The sequence below is a fragment of the Rattus norvegicus genome, chromosome 3 (assembly GCF_036323735.1).
Source record: "Rattus norvegicus strain BN/NHsdMcwi chromosome 3, GRCr8, whole genome shotgun sequence".
NCBI classification, from domain to species: domain Eukaryota; kingdom Metazoa; phylum Chordata; class Mammalia; order Rodentia; family Muridae; genus Rattus; species Rattus norvegicus.
Window position 1 is genome coordinate 37,060,538 of NC_086021.1, and position 8,531 is coordinate 37,069,068.

At 49.4% G+C, this 8,531-nt stretch overlaps 1 protein-coding gene across 17 annotated transcripts in view; it reads right to left on the reverse strand.

Annotated features, from left to right (window-relative positions):
* The window catches only part of Ralgps1 (Ral GEF with PH domain and SH3 binding motif 1), a 236,631-nt gene extending 229,509 nt beyond the window's left edge, over positions 1-7,122 (reverse strand). For 16 of the 17 annotated variants that reach the window (XR_005502087.2, XR_005502084.2, XR_005502083.2 and 13 more), the window contains exon 1: positions 6,904-7,042. The gene's annotated coding sequence lies outside the window, so the exon portion shown is untranslated. 17 annotated transcript variants of the gene reach the window in all.
* Between the last annotated feature and the right edge of the window lie 1,409 nt (positions 7,123-8,531).

Genomic DNA, 8,531 nt, shown 5'->3' on the forward strand with positions numbered 1-8,531 from the left:
TTGTTGCTCCTCCCTTCCCAAACAAGGTCCTTCCCAAGAAACCTGCCACTGCCAAGGCCAAGCATTTCCTTCTGATTACCCGGGGCTGCAGAGACATCTCTGTAGTTAAGAGCTGCTCTTCCAGTGGATGTAGGTTCAGTTCCTAGTACCCACACGGTGGCTCACAACTGCCTCTAACTCCATTTCCAGGGGGTATGATGCCCTATGCCAGCCTCCAGGGACACACACACACACACACACACACACACACACACACACACAAGAATGTTACATTCACAGTCTGGAATCATATAACAATGAAACAGGAAAGACCAGGACCACAAACCTCCAGGACAGGCCCAGTCCAGTGTCTCTCTCCCTCTCTAGCACCATCCATCCTCCTGAGATCAAGGCCTGCATCTGCCTAGCAAATACAGAAAGAGGCTGCACCTTCCTGGCTGTACTGGGCAGCCCCATTGCCAGCTCATCTGAGCTTTAAGACATTCTTTGAACATGAGTCACACAGTTTTCACATATGATCATTGGTAGTCCCCAAAAGGGACAGACAGACAGACAGACAGATTTTTTAAAATCTATAGGCTACCTAGTCATCTCCTTAGGCCTCCCTCCTCCAGCCCAGCTACTGGCAGGCTGAGAACAGAGGAGACAGAAATACATGTCAGCAATATGACCAGCCCATCTTCAGGCCTATTGTTCTCCCAGCTCTGCCCACTCTAAAGACTCCACAGGGTGACCACTGCAGCCACACCTGCAGCCATGGATCTGTCTTTGGATTAACACTTGGGAATTTGGATAGAGTCCAGAGACTAGGATAACTTACAGAAAAACCATAGGCAACCATGTTTGGGACATGACTCATCTGAAGAGAGGTCTACTATGCCATGGCCCAAGAAGCCTATTCTGGGCAGAGCCTGGGACTCAGCAGCAAGCAGACTTTCTGAAAGCGCTGAGAAACACAGGCCTAATGCCATACATGCAATAACTCAATGCATGGCTGATCATAGTATGCACAGAAGGACAGTGAAGAACTGAGTAGCTTTCACAAAGGAGGAAATATGAAGCCAGGTGGTAGTGTGCACACCTTTAATCCCAGCACTCAGGAGGCAGAGGCAAGCTGATCTCTGAGTTTGAGGCAGCCTGTTTTACAGAGTAAGTTCCAGGACAGCTAGGATTATACAGAGAAATTCTGTTTCGAAAAAAAAAAGCAAAAAGGAGGGAAAATGGAGGCTGGGGAGACCCCTCCCCAAATTACCCAGGGAAGTCATTGTTCCCTGCTCATCCCTACTACTGGGCACTTTGCTCTGTACCTATCAACTGGAGTATGTCTCTCCACACAACCCGTGAACAAGCAAAGGCCACAGGTCTGTATGCCAGCACATTATGTCTCCAGGTTCACCTTTGTGGACTCCCAGTGAGCGTCTGCTGGTAAGGAGTGGAGTCCGCCTGGGGCTGTGAGCCACAGCAGCTTAGTGGCTCCAGGCACCCATAAGACCTGCCACCGTGCATGCTTTGCAAGCATGATGTCTTCTCCTCTCAAAAAGCCCAAGACAGATTATCATCACCCAGGACCAGTAAGTAAACTGGCCCATGTCATACAGCGAGGAAGTGCCACAGCTCAACTCAAATCACGGGCTAAATGGAAAATCAGTTTCAATTCCAGTGAGCAAATCCCCTTTCCTTTCTCTTTCAGTTCTCTGTCTCACATCCAAGTACATGGGCTGCCCTTTAACCTATTGTTCACTGGGACCAGAGCCATTTCATCCCTAGAGAAGAAAAGGGACATCTCTTGTTAGTCTTCCAAACAATGACTACTAGCCAGGAAAGAGTAAACACCATGGGGATGGGGAGATAAAGAACAGTGCTTACACTATCAAAGCAATTCTATGTACCAGCTGGAGCAGTCCCCACAGTTGGAAACTTTTCCAGACTAGAGTCAACGGATACACAAAGGGGACGGGGGTATGTATAGACTGCTGCAAGAGAAAGAATATAGAATAAACAACCGGTCACAGCAGCCTCCTCCAAGGAAAGGACTAGGAACTGCCAGCTTGAGGCAAGACAGACACCTAACATCTGAGCCCCCTACTTGCTTAAAGTAATCCCTGTAATTTTAGTTTAAGCTTGTGAGATAAAAGTTTTAAAGCACTATTTAAAAGAACTGACTGAGAAGGAGAAAGGCTATATGAACAAACACGCATGAGCGCTGTGTGCACTTAGACTGTGAAGAACTGAAAGGTAGCCTTGCTCTCTCTCTTTCTCTCTTTTTAAGTAGTTCATGTGAGAATTTCACATGGTGGGTTTTCATCATATTCACCCCCAACTCCTCCCAGACCCACCCCTTCCCTACCCACCTAACTCTGTGTCCCCTCTGTTATTGCTCTAAGTCCAGCTTGTGCTGTTTATATATTCCTGGATGAATGGGGTTGTATTGGAGCTTGGAAAACGTACCAAGGATTACACATAAAGGAAACTGACTCACAGCCCTGAGCCAGAGGTGAGACTTCGTGCCCACCTCTCCTTCCCATGCTGGAATCTGGTCTGGCTTAGGCTTGCACAGGTCTTCTGCATATTGTCACAACTGCTAGAGTTCCTATGTGCAGCTGCCCTGCTGTGTCTGGAAAAGTGTTTCCTCCTGGTCATTCACCACTGTGGCTCTTACAGTCTTCTCATCCCCTCTTCCTCTTTAATGATCCTGGAGCCTTAGGAGGAGGGATGTGACACAGATGACCCATCTAGGGCTGAGCATTCACCATCTCTTCTTCTCTGCACCTTAACAAGTGTGGATCTCTGTGTTAATTGCCATCTACTGTAAGAAGCAACTTGTCTGACGAGGGCTGAAGGATGCTCTTCTCAACAGGTGTAATGACAGGTATTAGTTCTTACCTGGGGCACATGACCTATCTAGCCACAGGTGCTCGGCCCATAATGGTTCCAGATATTGGTCATCATGTGAAGCGGGTCTTAAATCCAATCAGGAAAGGATGGGTTATTCCCATGACATTCATGCCAGCAGTGTACCAGTGGGCGTGTCCTGCCAGGCCAGGCACTGTAGTTCCTGTAGAACTACAGGGTTCCTAGCTGGTAAGATTAATGATCACTTTCCTCCTCTGGTGAGTGTCCCAGCCCTATGAAGCTGGCCAATAGGAATAAAGCTTTGCAGCTCAGTTTCTCTGTGGCCTATGATTTAGTTATGTGGCTTCTTCAGCAATGGGGTCTTACCATCAAGTTCTGAGCACAGGCAGGAGCACTGGCAAGAGCCTGTAATGTTTGAGGGGCTAAAGAATCTCGCTAACTAAAAGAGGCAACTGAGTCCTGGAACTGAACTCTCTGTTAGTCTGTGGCACCCAGTGGAGCATTGGTACCCTGTTATAGAGTAACCCTATTTTAGCTTGTGTATAGTCTATGTGTCTGTATTCTTCCATGTATAGATAGTTTCTACAGCAGTAGGTCTCTATGACTTTGTCATTTGTCCCTCTCTGTATCCTCTCCCATCAACTTAACTCTTCCATAGTTTTTGCCTTTCATGTTGAAGCTTACAAATCCCACTACAACACTGTGATATTATTTTCTTTGTTCAAGACCAGGTCTCATTATGGCTTTAAAAGCACAGAGATCGGGCTGGAGAGATGGCTCAGCGGTTAAGAGCACTGACTGCTCTTCTAAAGGTCATGAGTTCAAATCCCAGCAACCACATGGTGGCTCACAATCATCTGTAATGGGATCCGATGCCCTCTTCTGGTGTGTCTGAAGACAGCTACAGTGTACTCGTCATATATAAAATGAATAAATAAAATCTTTAAAAAAAAAAAAAAAGCACAGAGATCTGAATGCTGGGATTAAAGACGTCTGCCACTATATCTGCCTGTGACATTCTTGTGCAATGGACCAAACACATGCTGGAGGCACAGCAAGCAGGTGAGACAACCAGACTAACTTCCTAGAGAATGTCCTTCATCTGCTCCTTCAACAAAGAGTTGGTGACTCCCTACCAGTTGCCAACAGGAGCAATACTGCTCTGTTTTATTTTCTGAAGCAGGCCGTTGTGAGCTGCCTGATATGAGTGCTGGGAATAGAACTCAGGTCCTCAGAAGAGCAGCAAGTGTCCTAACCACTGAGCCACCTGTTCAGTCCCTAGACAGATATTTTTAAAGAAGTAAACCATGGGTCACTGACTTCTGTCTCCCTGCTTTTCTGAAAAATGTTAAGATTTTCAGCTTGCCAAGCAGGGGCCAGAGTTAGCTAGCACTCCTAGGGATCACACTGTCTAGCACTATCCCCCTCAGTTAAGAAAGCGTAGCTCTGGAGAGGAAGGAGACTGGTTTGAGGTTATATAAGAGGCAGAGGCTTCAGAATTCCTGGTCCTCATCAACTTGTGCCCATGCTGCTCTGAGTAACCAATGTTGACAGCCGGGCAGCAGGGGGTGGGGCAGGGAGAGACAGGTCCCAAAACTGGGTACCATGTAACTACAGTACCTTCAGACAGCTGCTTGACTCTTCACAAGAAATTTACAGGGGAAATCAGGCTTGTTCTTAATGTTTACAGCTAAGGGAACCAAAACTCTGAGAAAGCAAAAAGCTGATGTTAGGTCACACAGCAGAAGGAACAGAGGGAGGCTTCAAGCCAATCTGCTCTAAGGGACAGGCTGGGGACAGATCACAACAGTTTCCTATTATGCAGTTTTCTCTCAACCCTGAATGATGTTGCCCTAATAATAAATTAAAAAGCCAATTATGAAAACAATAAAGTCAGTTATGGGGCAAGTGAAAGGGCTCAGAGGTTAAAGGTGCCTACTGCCAAGCCTGAGTTTGATACCTGGAACCCATATGACAGAAGCAGAGACTCAACTCCCCACACGTTATCCTCTGACCCCCACATGCACACTGTTACATGCACACACAAAAATACATAAATGTAATAAAAACATTTTTAAGAAGGAAAGAAAAACCAAACATCCAGTTTTCTGATATGTGTTCTTCCTGTCAACCACCAAGCTTGGGGCTTCATTTTACCACAAAGGGCAGGCGAAGAGTGGTCCCTAAGAGTCACATAGCTTCTGCCAATACAAGATGGGACAACTCACAGATGCTGCCTCTAGACCTAGCACCTGCTGCACAAGTGCTCCCCCAACAAGAGCGGATCCTGAGACATCTCCATGATGTCACTGGATCACCAAAGTCAATGGTGGCAAGGGGAGCCAGCATTATGGCATCTGGTCCCCAAAAGTCCCAGACTTCTAAATGAAGACAAATGAAAGCTAGCAAAGAAGTTTCTGCACCTTGTATTCGGTCCATATAACACAGGGTGAAGTATTACAGGTTAGATTGGCCAAGTACTAGTGAGGTCATACACAGATAAAGGGTACTTCTGGAACACAGTGGCCCCATCAGATCTCTCCCTTCTGTATCCATAAACACTTAATGAGGGTCCACTGTGCTTTTCATTTTAAAGGCTTCCTTCTGAAACATGACAGAATCAAGTTGGTAGTGGGAGCATTCCATAGGGCTGCACTATAAGCCTAACTCATCAGCAAAGAGTCCATAATGGGGACTACAGGTCTACAGGTCAGCCAAAAACTTAAACACACTTCACTTTCCATTGATCATGGCTCCCCAGGACTACATTCCTGCCAAAGCTTCACAGGGAGTACCATAATCTAAATAAAACACCTCTAGTTTGGTTGGAGAAGGGAGTTCCCCAACACAAACCTGATTCAAACTTTCAAGAAAGAGGACTAAATTCAGTTCTGGACAAGTAATTCCCCTCTGGCCCCTGGAAGGTCACAATTAGGTACCAGGGACGGTCATTTTGCAAACAACAAAACACTCAAAAAAAAAAAAAACAAACAAAAATAACTCCCACGTGTCTGTCCCAGTTCCAAAAAGCTGAGTTCTTGCTCTCATTCCGCCTCTTCACCCTCACCACGCTGCCTTTTCTATCTTTTTGAAACCAGAACTGTCAAGATCTGCATGGGCACCTGCTACCAGGAGTCAACAATCCAGAACTCTTTCGAGCATTGCAACAACGACTACTCTTAAGGAGCACCCAGTTTCCAACAGCTAATCAGCCAATGAAACCCATCCACCCCGAAATCGAGCCAAGCTCCTTCAACAGCAACAGGGGAGAAAAGACACAAAAACAAAAACAAAAGCGGTTCGCCCCACTTAGAGCTCAGTTTGGCACAGGAAAGCAGTCGGCCTATTAACGAGGGCAGCTGCGATCCTAGTGCGACTCAGCAAAGACACAGGCTGCCCTGGCCAGCCCCTCTAAGAGACAACCAGGATGCCTTCAGAGCCCGCAGAAAACCCAAAACCCAAAGACAGAGGAGAGAGTAGCTTCTCCCTTCGCCTGGAAGGGTCCCACTCACCCTTGGGCTACTCCTCACCTGCAGCCCCGCTTCTGGACCTGCCAATGATCCTCAGCCCCGCCCCCTGCCTCCTCCCGCCCCTATTGGGTTTCCCCAGCCCCGCCCGCTGCACCTGTGCTATTCCCTAGACTCCCTGCAGCCCCTCCCATTGCCGCCACATGCCCCGCCCCTCACACCTGAGCCCTTTCCGCGCCGCTAACCTACACAGATTCTCTTTCTTGTCCCAGGGCCCGAACCCCCCTCAGACCCCTCGCCTCGCGCCAAGGCTCCGCCCCCACGCCAAGGCCCCGCCCCCAGTCCCTCAGGCCGCGGGACCCGCCTCCCGCACCTGCGCCCTCTTCCCCCGCCGCCATCTCCCCCCAACCACAAGCTGTCATTCGCGCCCCTGGGACCCGGCCATGGTCCCGCCCTCCTCGAGCCGAGGTCCCGCCCCGCCCCCTCAGGCCGGGGATCTCGCCCCGCCCCCCCGCACCTGCAGCGGCCGGCGCCCAGGGCCCCGCCCCGCCCCGCCAGCCGCTCCTCTCACTGCCTCTCTCACCACTGTAGTCCGGGCTGGTCACCTTGACGAGGGCCGCAGTGACTGCCGCCGCTTCTTCATGGCCCTGCGAGAGGCCCAGCGGCAGCGGCGCCTTCGTTCTGAGACCGGGGCCGGGCCGACCTGGGTTGAGGTTGAGCCAGGCGCAAGCTTGAAACGCGGGGCCGACGCGGGAGCCCAGCCGGTGCCCAGCCGCAGTAGGAACCGTCCACTCCTGGGCCTGAACGGCGGCCGGCTCAACCAATCGGCGCGCGGCACCCTGCCGGGACTCTCCAACCAGCTTGTCGTAGGGGCGGAGACACGCAAATGAACCGACTGGTTGCACCAGTGCGCAGCCGCTGCAGCAGCGGTCCCCCACCGGCCGCGGCCTGCGCTTGGGTCTGGCAGACGCTCAGGCTAGCTAGGATGCTCCGCTGCTCTCATCGGGCTCAGCCGCCCGCCACGCCCACCCCCTGCCTAGAAATAGACTCAGTCTACAAACATCCTTCCAGGCCTCACCCAGTGTACCTCTTAAATTCCTACCTAGAGTTTATCGTTTTCAACAAAAAAATGGCTTTGTGAGCAAGGCATCATCACCTTAGTTCCTATTCTTCACAAACATCCAGAGGTTTCTTTATGTGATTCTAAATCCGTCAAATTGACCATCACAATCCAGTAACACACTTCGAGGTCCTTGGGGCTGATTCTTGTTTTTCACAACAGGTAAAAGTTAGGCCTGAAGAGGGTCTTGCCCAAGACCATACCATTCAAAACGGGGAGGATGGACCTGGAAGCTGTCTTCCTGCACCCAGACCCTTTTGTAGCTGGGCCAGGCAAATGCAGTGAGCAGAGGTTAAGACATCTAGCTTAAAGGCAGAGATAGTAAGTTACAAAAACTGTGGAAGCCAGGGGGTGGCTGTGAGGGCCTAAAGTTGGAACCATGGCAAAATTCTGTTACCAGAGAATGGAGGTAGGATGCTTCTTGGACGTATAGACAGAATCATCGCTTTGATAACGTTGTAATTTGTGGTGCTGTGGTGGTGCTTATGGAAAGATTTAGATACTGAACTATTCAAAAGAAGAGGGAGGATAAAAACAATAGAGTCAGCAGAAATTAAACCACTTATATGTGAGGTGAGGGAATGGGGGAGGGGGGGTCTCTGAGGCAAACGTCTGCCATTTGGCATGAAGTACACAGTGATGCCAGAAGTTTAGTCTTAACTGTTTCCCTCAGATAAAACAAGAGATGCAGAGTGTGCGGGTTCTTTTGGAAGATTCTGAATCCAGAGATGTGCAGGGTGAGAGCTAAGTGCAAGCTTGAGGAAGCTTGGGGAGATGGCTCTGAAAGGTAATAATGTTTGATGGGCACACATAAAGTCGAGTGCTCAGAATACACATGGAAAGATGGGCATATTGAAGAGGTGCCTGCTACCCTAATGGTTAGGGTATGGGAGATGGAAACAGGAGACAGTGAGTTGCTGGCTGGCAGATTCAGTGGGAGACCCTGTCTCAAGGGAATGAATGGAGACTGTAAAGCAGGACACTTGGCATCTTCCTCTGGCCTCTGCATGAGCGTGCATCACCTGCCCATATACACACTGCATACAATAGAAAAATGAAGTACTATACACACACACACACACACACACACA